General features: G+C 38.7%; 1 long non-coding RNA gene across 1 annotated transcript; it reads left to right on the top strand.

Moving 5' to 3' along the window:
• Positions 1–1,432: 1,432 nt before the first annotated feature.
• Positions 1,433–3,374, top strand: LOC136011199 (uncharacterized). Its single transcript, XR_010611281.1, has 3 exons — positions 1,433–1,490; positions 1,931–2,073; positions 3,310–3,374. It is a non-coding gene; the product is annotated as an uncharacterized LOC136011199 (long non-coding RNA).
• The last annotated feature ends 11,654 nt before the right edge of the window (positions 3,375–15,028 follow it).

The following is a 15,028-nucleotide window of genomic DNA, read 5'->3' as shown; positions in this document are numbered from 1 at the left end:
AATTATAATAATCTTTACACTTTCTATAGTGCTGCTTCTTGCAAGGCAAATGACTTTCATATATGTCTTTTCTACAGTGTATTTGAAAAATACACTGCCCATCTCTGAGGTGGACAGATGCCAGTTGGTACATAATGTGTTCTGTAGCATGTTTCAGGTAGGGGCTCAGAAATGTCATAGGATCCACAGTATCCTTGAAGAACAGACAGGACTTCAGCTTCTGAAGTGTCTTTCAAAAGACAGGTTGTATATGACACATAGGTTGCTTTGTACCACTATGTAATTTGGTGTGCTTATGCAAAGTGCATGTGGGATCGATGGCATATGGTATATTAAGAAAGAATAACACCAGACTTAAAAAAAAGAAATAAATGTATTCATCCATTAAATGGTGCAAATTAAAGTAAGCTGTCAAAATGACAGCACAATAATGCCATCTTTGCAATATCACATACTGCAACACAGCTAAATCATATCACTTTTGTGGAAGAATTACAGATGAGATCCAAGAAAAAATTGCTTTTGAAATGCAATTCTTTGTTAGTTAAGAATCATCATTGCTAGCCAGGATCCCCTATAAACACATAAAGCACAGAGTAACCATAATAAATCATGATAATTTATATCACAGCCAATTCTGGGGAAGTAGCATCAGGGGTTATACTTCAGATACACTTCATATTACTCAAACTGTAATTATTTTCATTAAAATATGAAATTGCTTACAGCCGATTTACTTGAAACACACAGCACTGCACATTTAACCATGTACACAACAGGGCCACACGAGTTCAAAATAAGTAAAGTCAAGTGTTAAATAACAACACTTGACTCATACTTTTTAATTGCATATCTTTGTAGACACAATCAATGTACTTTTAATATTCCTTTTTAGTGAAACATTGGACTAGCTTTTCAACCATCATCATGTTGATTAAAAGTCAATGTCAAAATAAACTTGAGAAAATACTGTTAGGTGCTTGTAAATACAGCCTCTCTAATGGTTTGTGCATGTCAAGTGGGCAAATTTTATTTCAGGAGGAGGAAAGGAAATGCTTCAAGTTTGTGAGAAGGCAGTCAGTGGAAAGCTAAAGAGTTTGAATGTTTTCAAGCATAATAATTTATAACAGCACTCTCTAGCACCTTTCTCTGACAATTTCAATGAGTTCTACCAATGGTAATTAATTATGGCCTCCAACAGCTCTGTGAGGTAAATGTAGGCAGTGTGAGGTGCTTTGCATCTCTCTGTGAAGCAGAGCAACCTGATGAACCCCTGGAAGATACAGGGGGCTGCAGGAGACCTTTCCACTTCCACCATTAGTTTTGAACAGTCTTTGATGGCACACGGAATCTGTGTCTAATAGTTACATATTAGGTTTGATTTGTTGATGGTTACTTGATTTTGCTGTTTATATAGAGATGCTAACCTGAGAGCAGTGCATTGGTGAGTTGGACCTACTCTACCCCATGGGCATGCTGTGCAGTGGATGGTGAGGTTTTGTCTGTCTTTTTTTTATTTACTTTTTTTTTTAGGTGAATGAAATCCACTTACTGGACCTGGAGTTGTACTAATTATCTCTTCTTTTGTATTTTATACCCTTATTCCTTGAAACAACACTTTGCATCATTTCTTGTAGTGATGACTTAGGACAAAAGTGTGATAAGGTAGAACATGAAGCTTCACAGGTGTGTCCAAAAAGGGAAGATGAGTTTTATCAGCATACATGCTGCTCACTTTGAAAGCACTCTTTCACAAAGCTTCAGAAAAATACACAATTTTAAATGCTTGTGCAAGACTGATCAGGATCCAGAGTCTCTTTTAGGATGGATCCTCTTTAAGGGCTCTTGAGCTAAGGCAAAACCAAGATGCGTTAAATCTAGAGTGAGATACTTGGTAATAAAATGTAGCCTAAAACCTGTCTTCCTGCAGGATCATCACTCATTGGTTGCAAAGGATGAGTTTGACTACAGGAATTCGTCAAAGCTTGGGAGTTGATAAGGTCCTCACCTGTTTGCTGCAGAAGCTGTGACAGTGGTGGATGATGCAGAGATTTCCAGAGAAAGCAAGGAAAAGTGAGTTTTCAGTTGCACAAATGGCCCCTGAAATCAGTGAGAGTCAGCAGAACTTGACTCTAGATTATATTTTCAATATTTTCACTAGAAAATAACTCTAAAAATCTCACATTGAACACCTCTTGATAGCAGGTCTTTTCCATTGCTGCAGACACGATCAAGACCGTGGAAATCTGTGGCACAGCTGGGTTTTTTTGTGCCTACAACACTGCATATGTATGACAGCTTTCCTGGGGGAACCTGAAAGTCTTGGTGCGGCCTAAATCCAAAATCTAAGACTCTAAATATCCTCACAGCCTTTAATGGATTTCCAAAGCATAAGGTCTCCTGACCTGCGCAAAGCAGACCTGCATCTCCTGTGCCATGGACATCCTCTGTCCTGCCTATGCACTTGACTGGCAAGTGGGTGCTAAATATAAGAAAAATCTCCTTTATTTTTTTATTATCCTTACCATTTTCCCCCTTGCTTTATATTCCTCATTTTATACAGCTAGCAGTGGCCTTGCTAAAAACATCATAATCTTTCAGTGTTCACTGGTATATGAACTTTGGACCCTAAGATGGATTGGGACCATTCTTTTTTAGGCATGAAAGGATATTTTCTCCTGTCACATATGTAAACAAACTGTGCATTACTTTATCCCTTTCACCATTTGTTATTTTTAGAACCTGCAGAATGGGATCCTAAAATAGAAGAAATTAGGTAAAGGAGTGGAAGGCAGTTGAATTATTTGAGATTGTATGAGATCCCAGCAATCTCCACAGGAATGTAACTTTTTTAGTCCAAGTTGACATTTAAATTACATTTTATGCTGGAAAGAAAAGTCAGTGGGAGAAGAGGAATATCAAATGAAATAGTGGCACATGTGGTGAGTCACATTTGCTATTATTTTGTAAGTATTATAAAAATATATCAGATTTTATTGGAATTGACAGAAAATTATTAAAAAATCGAGATAAAGTTTTCCTTTCCTAAACTGTACCTTGCAGATGGCACATCAGAGAAAATTCTCTTCTTCTTAAGAAATCAAAACTGTTCAGGGAACACGGCAGCTTCAGTGTAATAATAGTTGACAGGTACAGTGGCTGTGAACAAACACCCATATCATGGTATCTGAGATACCATATTTTACCCCCTAAAATTAAACTATGAGATATCTTTGACAATGCTATGTTAATTATATGCCAGCATTTGCTGTAGTTTGGCTTAATATTGCTTAATTCTCTCACTAACAGGTCTTTTTTGGAGTTCACCAGGGGTGTTTGGTTAGAAACCTCTTTCTACTGGTACTAGAAGATGCAAGTGAAATGCAGCCCTGTGGTAGGTCTGCTGCTCGACCCATGTGTTTATGGTGACAATTGTGCCCTTGACTTTCACTGCATTTAAACTTAAATTATATTCTATGCTTGAAGTGACAATGCACAAGAAACATTAAGTATTTTTGAAACTAATTGCATGGATTCAGTACAACAAGGATTTTTATGGTGATAGTTTTCTATTTCAGCATGAAAAAGTGATAATAAAATTGAAAAATCCCTAACATAAAATACTGCAAAAACAGATATTAGACTATAGTTTTATGTGTTAAAAACTCTTGATTAAATTGGCGTTTAAAAGAATAACAGCTACAGTTTATATTACAATATATTAAATTTTTTTATACAACAGAAAATTTAACAAAATATTATGTGGCAATGAGTGTCACTTCAGGTAAGATAATTTTATAATAAATTAATATCTGTAGTACTAGGCAATTTCAAAGCTAATGCAATGCTTTTTTTTTTCCATAAAACTTAAGTCGTATAAGTCTGTTTTCCTGCTGATTCCTAGTCTCCCCATCTCCTGCAGGTGTGTTTGTGGGGAATAATTCGCTAGCTTTAGCTTGATCCCGAAAGACTTAAAAAAAAAAGAAATCTACCTGCTTCATTCAGGCCTGGGTTCAAGCATTAAGGCTTGTGGTCTGGCTGTTATTTGGCTTTCCAGTGTGTTTAGAGCAATTCTAGACTACTATAGCTGCCTAAGTAAAATAGTAATTCGGGAAAAAAAAAAACCCCAAAAAACAAAAAAGAGAAGAGCTCTTCTACTCACTTTTCTCTCTCTCTTGCTATGCCATTTTGGGGGAAAACCTCCACTTATCCTTCACAGCAGAGATAATTACATTCTGATAGTCTTAATGAATCAGTTTGTATAGAAATGTTAGTGCTCTGACAGTTCAAAACAGGCTGAAGCACACGTGTAGCAATGAGACTGAAAACTGTGCTGCATGTATGTGCACAAGCAGGATCTAGACTAATTTTTCTTAATCTCTTTTAGATCATAAAATTTAAAGATACACAGAAATCCTGAAATACACAGGAAGCCTTGCAGTTGCTCTCTACTTGCAAATGTGAGGGGGAAGCAAAATTAGCATAGACAAAAGTAACCTAAGAGATATGTATCTGTGCTGGTATGCAGCATTACAGGGTCAGTGAAATCATTCAAAGCACTGAGCTTAGATTCAGCACATTCAGAAAGTAAAACATAGAAGCTGGAGAGAAAGAGAGAAGTGTGAAACAGTGAAGTAGGAAGAAAACAGAAATACTGAATAAAACCCAAAGTTTTTCAAGATTACTACTTCCACTGAGGAGGAGTGTCATGATAGCATGGGGAAAAAAAAGGCCCGCAGGTCCCTATTTTTAGTGATGCTAATCACCACTGTTATCTCCCAGAGTTGCTGCCTTCTCCATGGTCCCACAAGCTTTCTCTCATGCTTTTATGCTACATGTGGGGCCTCAGAGCACCCTGTGGTGTTGAGCTACTGCCCCTCATGGGGGGACAAATGGCTGAGGTGTCATCAACTCTTCCTAGCTAGTTCCCACTTAACATCATGTTTCAGCTTTCAAAAGCAAAACATCACAGATAAAACACCATAGAGCAAGTTCCCTGAATGGCTCAAATAGAATTCTTGTCCTTAGTAGTGGTATTTTTTTTCGGTGGGAGCTTCTTTATTGTGAAAATGTCACCAGAGAAATCAGAAGGCTGTGTTTTCTCAATAATTCAGCAAATGTAAATTAGACATTAATGATCAGGTGGAAAGAAGGTGCCAGAACCAAAGCATATTGAAGGCAGAGAGTGTCTTTACATTGACTTAAATGAATTTTGGATCAAATATTTGGAAGTACAGTCTGAAATGGAGCACAATGTAGAAGAGAAATGTCAAGTCTGATTGTTGCTGGAAACGTAAGAAAGCAGTGCTGCTGATCCAGAGGCCAAGGCTGGAGCTGAGAAGATTAGCATGGAGATGACAAGCTGCTCTGGCTCGGGGAGTCCATCTGTGGTTTCTCCTTGTGCTGTTCCCCAGACCCAAATCTCCTCCATTATTCTGCCTCTATTGAAGCTGCATATTTATAAAAGAGCATTATCATGGTCTTCTGCATCAAATGGAAAAGAAGTGAAACTGCAAAAATTAGGGGGGGAAGGGAGGGGGAAACAACAAGAAAAAGCAACCCAAACCTCCCTTTTCTCAGCTACCTCGCGTGTCCATGCTCCAGAGCAGGGCTTGTGTAGATCAGAGATGGACCAGGTCCAGAAAGGTTTGCTAAAGCCTAGATAAAAAAGCATAAGTATCTGACTCACCACTTCCTTTGGTTTTTGAAAAACCTAAGCTATATGGCCGGGGCTTTGCAAATCCAGTCCAACTCGTTCTTCCCAGCCATGTGCCAGCTCCGCCACGCGATCTGAAGCGAGCTGTTCTCATGACTCACAGGGATGGTTGACCACCATTCTCAACTGTGTTCCTTCTTACACATTTGGTACGAAGAAAAAGAAAAAATCCATATTCCAGTTTTATGAAGACATAAGCACATACACAGTAATGCTTGATCTGAAGCCAGCTAATGGAGAGGATATGTTGAAACCACCAGGCATATTGTTATGAGGAGAACAATAGATATTGGCAACATTGTTTGATCCATGTGCCAAGGGTAAAATTAAAGCCGTATGTTCACCCCATCAGACACAGATTGTGGATAGATGTTTACGTAAACAAAGGGTCTGTTAAACTGTGTTATCATTTTCTCCCTTCGTCTCTCAAACTTCTAGGCCAGGTACACCAATAAACTCTTTTCTAGGAGTGCCAGGAAGAACCACATCAACAGCAACAGTTACATGAAACCTTGGCTGATTACCATGTGGATATATAATAATGTCTTTTCTTCCCTTAACCTCTTAGAATAGCAGCAATCTGAGCCAACCCCTTCATTCTTGCAGGGAAAAAATATTCTATAAAATGCCTACAGATTTTTCAAGAGAGCCTGGGGACCAAATAAGAAATAAGCTGTAAGAAAAGTTTTCCTGTTTTCTACCTGTGTTACCCACCATTGCTACCTCTTCACTGCTGCTTGTGGCATTGCTAAAGCAACTGGTAGAAAATGAATCTGGAAAACTTCCCAGAGTGTACAGCTGCCCTTCTAACTTACACCTCACCAACCCACCCTAAGTCAAGTAACTGACATGTGGTGTGCTTTCCTCTGAGAGCTGCAGAAGCACAAATACAGCTGTGCGTATCTGGCACACGGGGCTTTTGATTTTGTATTTTCTTGCTGGCCAGATAGCAGCTAGGTTTCACAGAAGAATCACCCATTCCATTACTGTTTTAAAGAAAAAGAATAAAGAAGAAAAAAAAAAAAAGATTCAATGATTTATCATGCTCTCCTCCTTGCCATTGTCCAAACTTCCCTATAAGAATATGCTACAAGTTGATTGTGAATTACTGAGCCCCTTTGAGGTTCATGATTATTGATGGGCATTATGGAGTTTAATAAAAATTGTTAGTAGTTCTGTGTGCACTGAAAAACTTTTGCTTTTTTTGGTGTGACGGATACGTTGCCTGTCCATAGAATTACTAAAATTTTTCAATTTAAGGAGTTACAATGGAAACCTGATATACATGCTTTTTCTTTCTTTCTTTTGTTATTTTTCTTTTTAAAAGTGGCCACTATATTTTAATAACATTCGGGTTTGGCCATGCTGGATCAGAGCATCAGTCTGGGACTACACACATCTCTAGCTATACCAACACAAATATTCCTGATTGTTGTGAAACAGATATTTATAAATGACTACATCTTCAGTTTCACTGTGAAAAATATAAAAGTCAAAGAGACTTTATTAAAAAACTTGTAGCAACAAATTTTCTCACTTTCTCAGTAATATCATCAGATGCTCTGCTTTAGAAAATACATACAGCAATTTTCAGAGTTATCTCTGTATCACTCACTGGCACTGATGCTTTTGGCAGAGATGACTTGCAAGAAAAAGTCTGCTAGATCTTATAGGTCTTACAATAAGAGTGCTTTGAAAACAGGCAATAACAGGTACTATAAAGACATATCATCTTCATTTTACTCTGGTGGTTAAGAGGAGGACTGATCTCTAAAATGGTCTAATTCAGCTCTTCTCAATCACTTGCAGAGATGAGAAAGTTGTTGGAGAGATATCACTGGAGGCTCTGGGATTTTCTTCTGAAGTCATTCTGAATTAGCTGCTAATGGGGAGCTTTCTTTGATAGCTCTTTTATAATTAAATGCAGCTGGATGGAAATCAACCACAAAGGGAACTCAAGTTTGTTTATCATTACTTCTGACTTTGTTAGCAGATGTTTTCTGAGTACCATGGTAGCTTGTTTAATTTGTCTCCCTGTAATGTGAAGCAGGTAAACTTTGATTAATAAACTGACAAGTACAGTCCTTAATTTATTTTAGAAGTTTCCATCTATGTCTGTTATAGCACATGTGCCAAATCCCAAAAGAAAGAAAATAGCTGTTTGTGTTTGACTTTTACTGTTATTTTTAAGTCTAAGGCCAGATGAAAACGTGCTTGCTGGTAACATAGCCTTCACCTCGTAATAGACACAACCACTGGCAAACTTTTCCCATGTGTGAAAACTGCACACATTGCATTCCCACCAGTCTATTCTGTGTTAATTTATGAATAAGGAGTCACCTCAGTTTATAGATTATTTGTTTTTATATTAATTGCATTGGAAATAGAGTTTATTTTGGGGCTTGATATGTGTTCACCCTCACTAACTGTGGTGGATGACTGGATATCCCCAAGGATGAAATTTTGTATTTGATATAGCCAGTAAACAGTTATCTTAAAAGAATGTGTAAGCCTGAAGATAGAAATGATTGAACATGAATACTTAGATGCCCTTTTTCTTAAGTGAGACATCTACATCTACGTGTGAAAATCCTGACCACAGCCCTTATGCTGTTCAGATTGAGTGTTCAGTGAGTATAATGAATTATCTGAAAATTCTATAGTGTTCTAAACAACATTTTGAATTAAATAGATAGTCCACTTCCTGCAAAGTGTTTCAGATTAACAATTTAGGGATAGTTACTAAAATTACATAGGAAATACATACACAGCAGTTGGTTCCCATACATAAGATGAATAGCTTCTTTCTTATCTTCCTTTCTGTATTGCGTGTTTTCCTTCCTTCTCTCTCTCACATATTTATCTGCTTCTAATCTATGAGAAAATTATTTCTGCCTCTGTCTAGTCTGATCTCCTATACTGCAGAGCTGACCCTACCTCAATTTGCAGCATTTATTCACTGCTTTATTTATCTGCCCTTTCTAACAGCAAGGAGTTGGACATCTGCTACCCGTCATGGTGTAAAATGTGGAGCATCAGGCATTTGTAGCTATTCCAGCATTAAGTGAAGGATGCCCTCCTTGCCCTGCCTGTGTTGGAGCAACCTCCCTGGGCTCTGAGAGTACTCAATTTGGGTACCGGCTATTCCTGGCTGGGTTTGTGGAAATGAAATATTTAGAAATACATGATCAAGGGGAAAAAAAACCCACCATTGGCTTCACGGATACAGGGATGAGAGGGTGTCAGGATGAGCTGGGACCACCTTATGTCCTAGTAAGATAAAATTGCAGTACTTCTGCCTATCTATTCTTTTGCACTGTGACCCTTTTTAGATATTTCTACTTTTCAGAAGAAAAAAACGTCTTCTCTGAGTGTCCCTCTCATTCTTCGTAATTGAATTACACGTTCACAGTTTTTTATATTTGCTATAAACACCCCATTTGTTCTTATTCTGTAGATGATGAAGTTGCTTTCTAATAATTACTTGAAATGTTTTTTAAAAATGGACTTAATGAGAAATAGAATTGATGAGTCTTGCCTTTTAGTGCGAAAACATTGAAATGAACTTTTCACAACTGAAAATCCCCGTTACATCACCTCCTAACAAAAATAAATTTTCTTATAAGATTCTTATGAGATTCTGAAGACTATTGAGGCTCTTTGATCACAAAGTGAAATACAAGGTTACAGCAAATTAATAAGAGGGAGAACCTTTTTGAAAGCAAAATCAAATCTAATTCAGTAAACCTTGTCCTCTTTGGTAGTTGTTTGGTGCAGCCAATTGTGAACCAGCAGTAGCTGTGTACCTCTTGCCAGTAGCGAGTGCCTGAAAGTCAGCAACTAATTGTTGAGTTACTCCAGTCTCAGTGACTTGGACACCTGAGACAATGGTGACAGATGAGAGAAACCTGACCACCAGGACATTGGTAAGTGCTGCTGTCTTACTGCAGTAACAGGATCTGTGGGGCTGTGCTAATATTTTAACTACAGGGAAGTGTAGGATATGCTGGAAGATGATGTGTGGAAAGAAGAAAAACATTCCTGAGTCATCATATTTTTAGAGCAGAATGAGGCATAATATAGTAAATACTAGATTTTGTTTTTGTTGTTGTTGTTATCGTTGTTCTGCTTCTACATTCTTGTGATGGGGTAGCATTGTCAGCTCTCCTTACAAAACAGAGTTAAGGGATTGTCAGAACTACAAGATTTTCTATATACTCAAGATATAAGAAGCAGATTTAAAAAGTATATGCTGTTTGATCAGCAGCTTCTTGCATATGAAAATCCTGGGTTGCCTTGCTGTTTCTTGATGTCTAAAGCCTGATGGTAGGTTGCTGCAAGGAAAGCATGTATTTTGCTACAGTTTTAAGGACAAAGATGGTGAAACTGAACAGTGCGGTGATACGTTAAGAAGTCGAGTGCCAAGCCCATGTGGGTCACCAGGGAGGGTCATCACAAGTCAGTCAGGTGATGACTGCTGAGATGTATTTGTTTGCAGCATTTTCAAGCATATTTATCCAGTAATGTTTTTGTTTTACTGAAACCGAGAAACACTATACACATTATCCTGATTTTGAAATTACAGTGCCAAGGGGACATCAGTGAGGATTTGAAGGCAATTGAATCTGAAAAGTAACGCTTTGTGATTGCTTAGCTATTTTTGAAGCAATGCTTTTATTTAAGACTTATGTACAAAACCAGACTATATCAATAGTAGTGAAGCGGTTTCAGGCCAAGCCTTTTTCAGAGAAATTTGTGAACAGAAGGTCATTTCAGAGTTCTTTCTTCTCTTGCAAAGAGACAAACACAAATCCCACCTCGCTGTATTTGTATAATATATAAAACATTATTATGCTGCTGCATTTAGCAAGTTCTTCTACTTCCACAAAAATATCTATGGCTTTATTCTTGATTACAGTGCACCTACCAACGGCAAGTGAAAGCAATTGTTATCCTCAGAGTTTTAGTGACCTGTTAGGAAGATATAAATTCTGACAAGATTTCTTTTTTTTCTCTCTGTAAACTTCTGAAGCCTCATCTTACATTCTCTAAACCCCATCTTAAAAATACATAATACAGAGACTTTGTTGAATCCTCTGATGATACTACAATGTTGAATCATCTTTATATAATTATGCTAGTGAATATAAAGTATCATTGTTTTCAGTATCTTTCATGAAAGCTGTTTTGACCTTCAGATTAAAGGATCCATATGGATTTCCAAATGAAAAAGTTGGAGCTCCTGTTTAAAAACTAGAGCTCCAGTTCAGCATGCAGACATCAGATGCACTTCCACTTGAAAAAACACGATTGTACCAGCGTATATCCCGTCTGAATTTTTCTCCTGGGTAAACTCTTATAAATGAGAGCATCGTGCATAATGAGGATTGGAGGTTAGCTGTTTCCAGTGAATTCATTTTCAAAGTGCAAGAAAGACGCAGCAAGAAGGAGAAATCCATCAGTATTTGAGCTCTGTAGGATGAAGAGGTTTGCTGCTGGGGGAAGATCAAGAGGAGGGAGTAGGAATATTTTGGGCACTTCTGAAGGAGAGATGGAGACCATCTGGTGGAGAGGATGCTTAGAGGAAGAATGCCAGGACAGAGATAAAAGTAAAGAGAAAGGAAATAGTGACTGAGTAACATCAAAGTGCGAGGCCGACTATAGAGCTGAAATGAAGAAGTAGCAGTGACCCAGCATAGGCAAACCATGATACAAATGGTGGCACTGGGTGATGGATCCATATGACTCTGGGAAGGCTCAGGGGAAAAGCTCAGTGTTTTAATTTCAGGAAAGTCTCCAGGAAAGTGGTGTTGACATCTTTGGAAGGCTTATAATTTAAAACTGATGCAGTAAGCAGGGTTCCTGCTGTTTCAGAAATACTGTCCTGAAGTCTAATCCAGATACTGTCACTATAGCAGAATTTAAAATGGAGAGATGCCAAGAAGAATGTTTCTTCTCTCATCAGCATCAGCATCTTTTCCTTTGAATGATTTTAAGGGTATTAGAAGTTTCCGTTGAATTGCCTCCTAAGGCTCATGTCCTGAAGCAATGGTTGGTGTGTGGTCCTTCTCTGTGTTGAGCTGGACCTGATCTGAAAAAGGGAGATGCTGGTTTTGCTTTGCTTCTGCTGAAGGAGAATAGCTATTTGCCAGTACCCTTCTCCTGCCTAAGCCTGGAAAATGTTTCTGTCACTGAAATTTCACCAAGAGTGAAACTATGGCAATCCCCATAGTTTCTGTGGATAAATCAATATAGAGTAAAAAAAAGACTGATAATCCCTTGTGCCCTGGTTCTCTTTAGCATTTCTTCTCACAAGACATAAAGGCAAGAGATGGGGCAGGTGACAAGTGTAATTATAAATGCTGGCTGTGCTCCTGTCTCTCCACTTTCCTTCTTCTAGTCTGCCTTTAAGAGACTTTCTGCATCCTAAAGGGACAGTACTTTTAAGGGTAAACACTTTTCTGGGTTCAAAATCAAGGCCTGAAATAATGTATTTAGTTGGCTGGTTGGTTGGTTTGGGTTTTTTTTGGGGTTTTGACAAAACAGGTGTATGGCTTCAGAAAACTGAAGTCAGCCCAAGGAAAGAAGAAGAAGCGGGTGATTAATCCCATCTTAAAACACGTGTGTAATACAGGTAGGATAAGTCTCTGAAAATGCCAATCTGTCACCACTATCTATAGAAGAAGCCTTCACGAGTAGCTTAGAGTAGGTGTTTGACTTTTACACAGTTAAAATTAGATGAGATGATTGCCACTTTTTAAGTCAGTCAAAGTGTTTGTTTATCAATGATCAACCGTAATAGATTGGAAAGTTGTGAGAGATAACAAAAGTAAAAATAAAATGCCATTGATAGAGTTATCACATGATAACAAATAGCAGTAATGGCAGTTTCAGATGGTTAACATTTACATTCCCCATTGTTTTTATTTTACAATTAAATCTTCCCAGATTTTAGATTTTGTTTGATCTGAAGAAGGATAACTTTGCCTCTGCTTTGCTGTTAACAAAAATTGCTGAAATATCTGTAGGATAAAGAAGCGATTTGTTCTGGAAATGTCAATTCTTATTTGTAGGGTCATTAATCCATAAAATGAATTTACAAACATTTATAAGTTTCCTTTAGCATTGTTGGTATTTTACTTGATATGCTTCTGACTGTTCTCTAAATGAAGATTGCATGGCCTTTTCAGGAACCTGCTTAGTAAGTTTCCATGGGATATAGCACTAGAGGGCAGGGGGGCCCAAGACTGTCAGTTGATATTCAAGGTTCACCTACTACAAGCTCAGGAGTGTTGCATCCCAACTAGAAGGAAGTGCAGCAGGAGGGCCAGGAGACCTCCTTGGATGGATAAGGAGATGCTGAGGAAAATTTGAAGGATAAAAGAGGCTTATAAAAGTTGGAAACAAGGACAGGCAGCCTGAGAAGAATACAGGGATGCTGTTTGGGTAGCTAGGGACCAGGTCAGGAAAACTAAGGCCCAGTCAGAATTAAACTTGGCTAGGGATGTTAAAGATAATAGGAAGAAGGGATTCTATAGGTACATTGCAAATAAAAGACAGACTAGGGACAATATGGGCCCTCTTCGGAAGCTATCAGGAGAAGAGGCTACCCTGGATTTGGAGAAGGCTGAGGTTATGAATGACTTATTTGCCTCAGTCTTCATTGGCAAATTCTCTGACCACACCACCCAAGTCTTGGAAGACAGATGCAGGGACTGTGAGAATGAAGACCTTGGGCTCACTGTAGGAGAGGATCTGGTTCGAGACCATCTTAAGAACAGGAATGTGCACAAGCCCATGGGACCTGGTGAAATCCATCCATGGGTTCTGAAGGAGCTGAACAGTGAAGTTGCTGAGCCACTGTCCATCATATTTGAAAAATCATGGCAGTCAGGTGAAGTTCCTGACAACTGGAAAAAGGGAAATATAACCCCCATTTTCAAGAAGGGGAAAATGGGTGACCCAGAGAATTACAGACCATTCAGTCCCACCTCTGTGCCTGTCAAAATCTTGGAGCAGATTCTCCTGGAAGGCATGCTAAGGCACATGAAAAACATCAAGGTGCTTGGTGACAGTCAGCATGGCTTCACTAAGGGGAAATCCTGCTTGATCAGTTTGGTGGCTTTCTATGATGTGGCTACGGAACTGATGGACAGGGTTAGAGCAGTTGATATCATCTACCTGGACTTGTGCAAAGCGTTCGATGCTGTCCCACACAACATCCTTGTCTCTGAATCGGAGAGACATCAATTTGATGGATGGACCACTCAGTGGATAAAGAACTGGCTGGATGGCTGCACATAAAGATTTTGTGGTTAATGGCTTGATGTCCAGCTGGAGACCAGTAACAAGTGGTGTCCCTCAGGAACTGGTGTTGGGACTGGTCTTGTTCAACATCTTTGTCGGTGACATGGACAGTGGGACTGAGTGTGCCCTCAGCAAGTTTGCCGATGACACCAAGCTGTGTGGTTCGGTTGATACTTTGGAAGGAAGGAATGCCATCCAGAGGGACCTTGACATGCTTGTGAGGTGGGTTGATGCCAGCCTTATGAAGTTTAACCATGCTAAGTGCAAGGTCCTACACCTGTGTCGGAGCAATCCCAGGCACAGCTACAGGTTGGGCAGAGAAGAGATTCAGAGCAGGCCTGTGGGGAAGGACTTGGGGGTGTTGGTTGATGAGAAAATGAACATGAGCTGTCCCTGCCCATGGCAGGGAGATTGGAACTATATGATCTCAAGGTCCTTTCCAACCCTAACTATTCTATGATTCTATGATCAGAAGATCCTTCAAGTCTTGCACTGGCACTCTGCAGGGCTTAGTCTTGCATGTGTCTTGACCCAATGTACACAGTCAGTTACAGTGAAATAAATATGCTTGTTATTTAAAAGAATTAATCATATTTCAGGTTGTTACCCAAGGTGTTTCATTGTGTACTAAGTCTTCACCAGTCATAACCATGTTGCAAGAGTAAATAGATAAAATTGCTTTTCCTACACAAAAATTCTTGACTGTAGCCTAGTTTTCAGAGTAGATAAAGCTTTCAGAAAAGCAGTAGATGCTCAGAAGCTTCACAATATTAGGACACTAAGAATTTTAAACAGAATAGGAAAAAGCATATGGTATATATGGACGGGAAATCCTGCGGTAGTTTTGATTTTACACAGGAAAAAAACTAGTTGCTTAGGTTCATAAATCTGTTGTATGTGGTATTCATATAGAGATTTTCATGATCTTAGCTTTCCTTTTTCTTTAAAATGTTTCTTTCAAGTACAGATGGGCCCATACTGCGAGTTTGGGATCCAGATTTGAAT

The sequence above is a fragment of the Lathamus discolor genome, chromosome 3 (assembly GCF_037157495.1).
Source record: "Lathamus discolor isolate bLatDis1 chromosome 3, bLatDis1.hap1, whole genome shotgun sequence".
In the NCBI taxonomy this organism is placed as follows: Eukaryota; Metazoa; Chordata; class Aves; order Psittaciformes; family Psittacidae; genus Lathamus; species Lathamus discolor.
The sequence above is the reverse complement of the archived record's forward strand: the minus strand, read 5'-3'. Positions and strand labels throughout refer to the sequence as shown.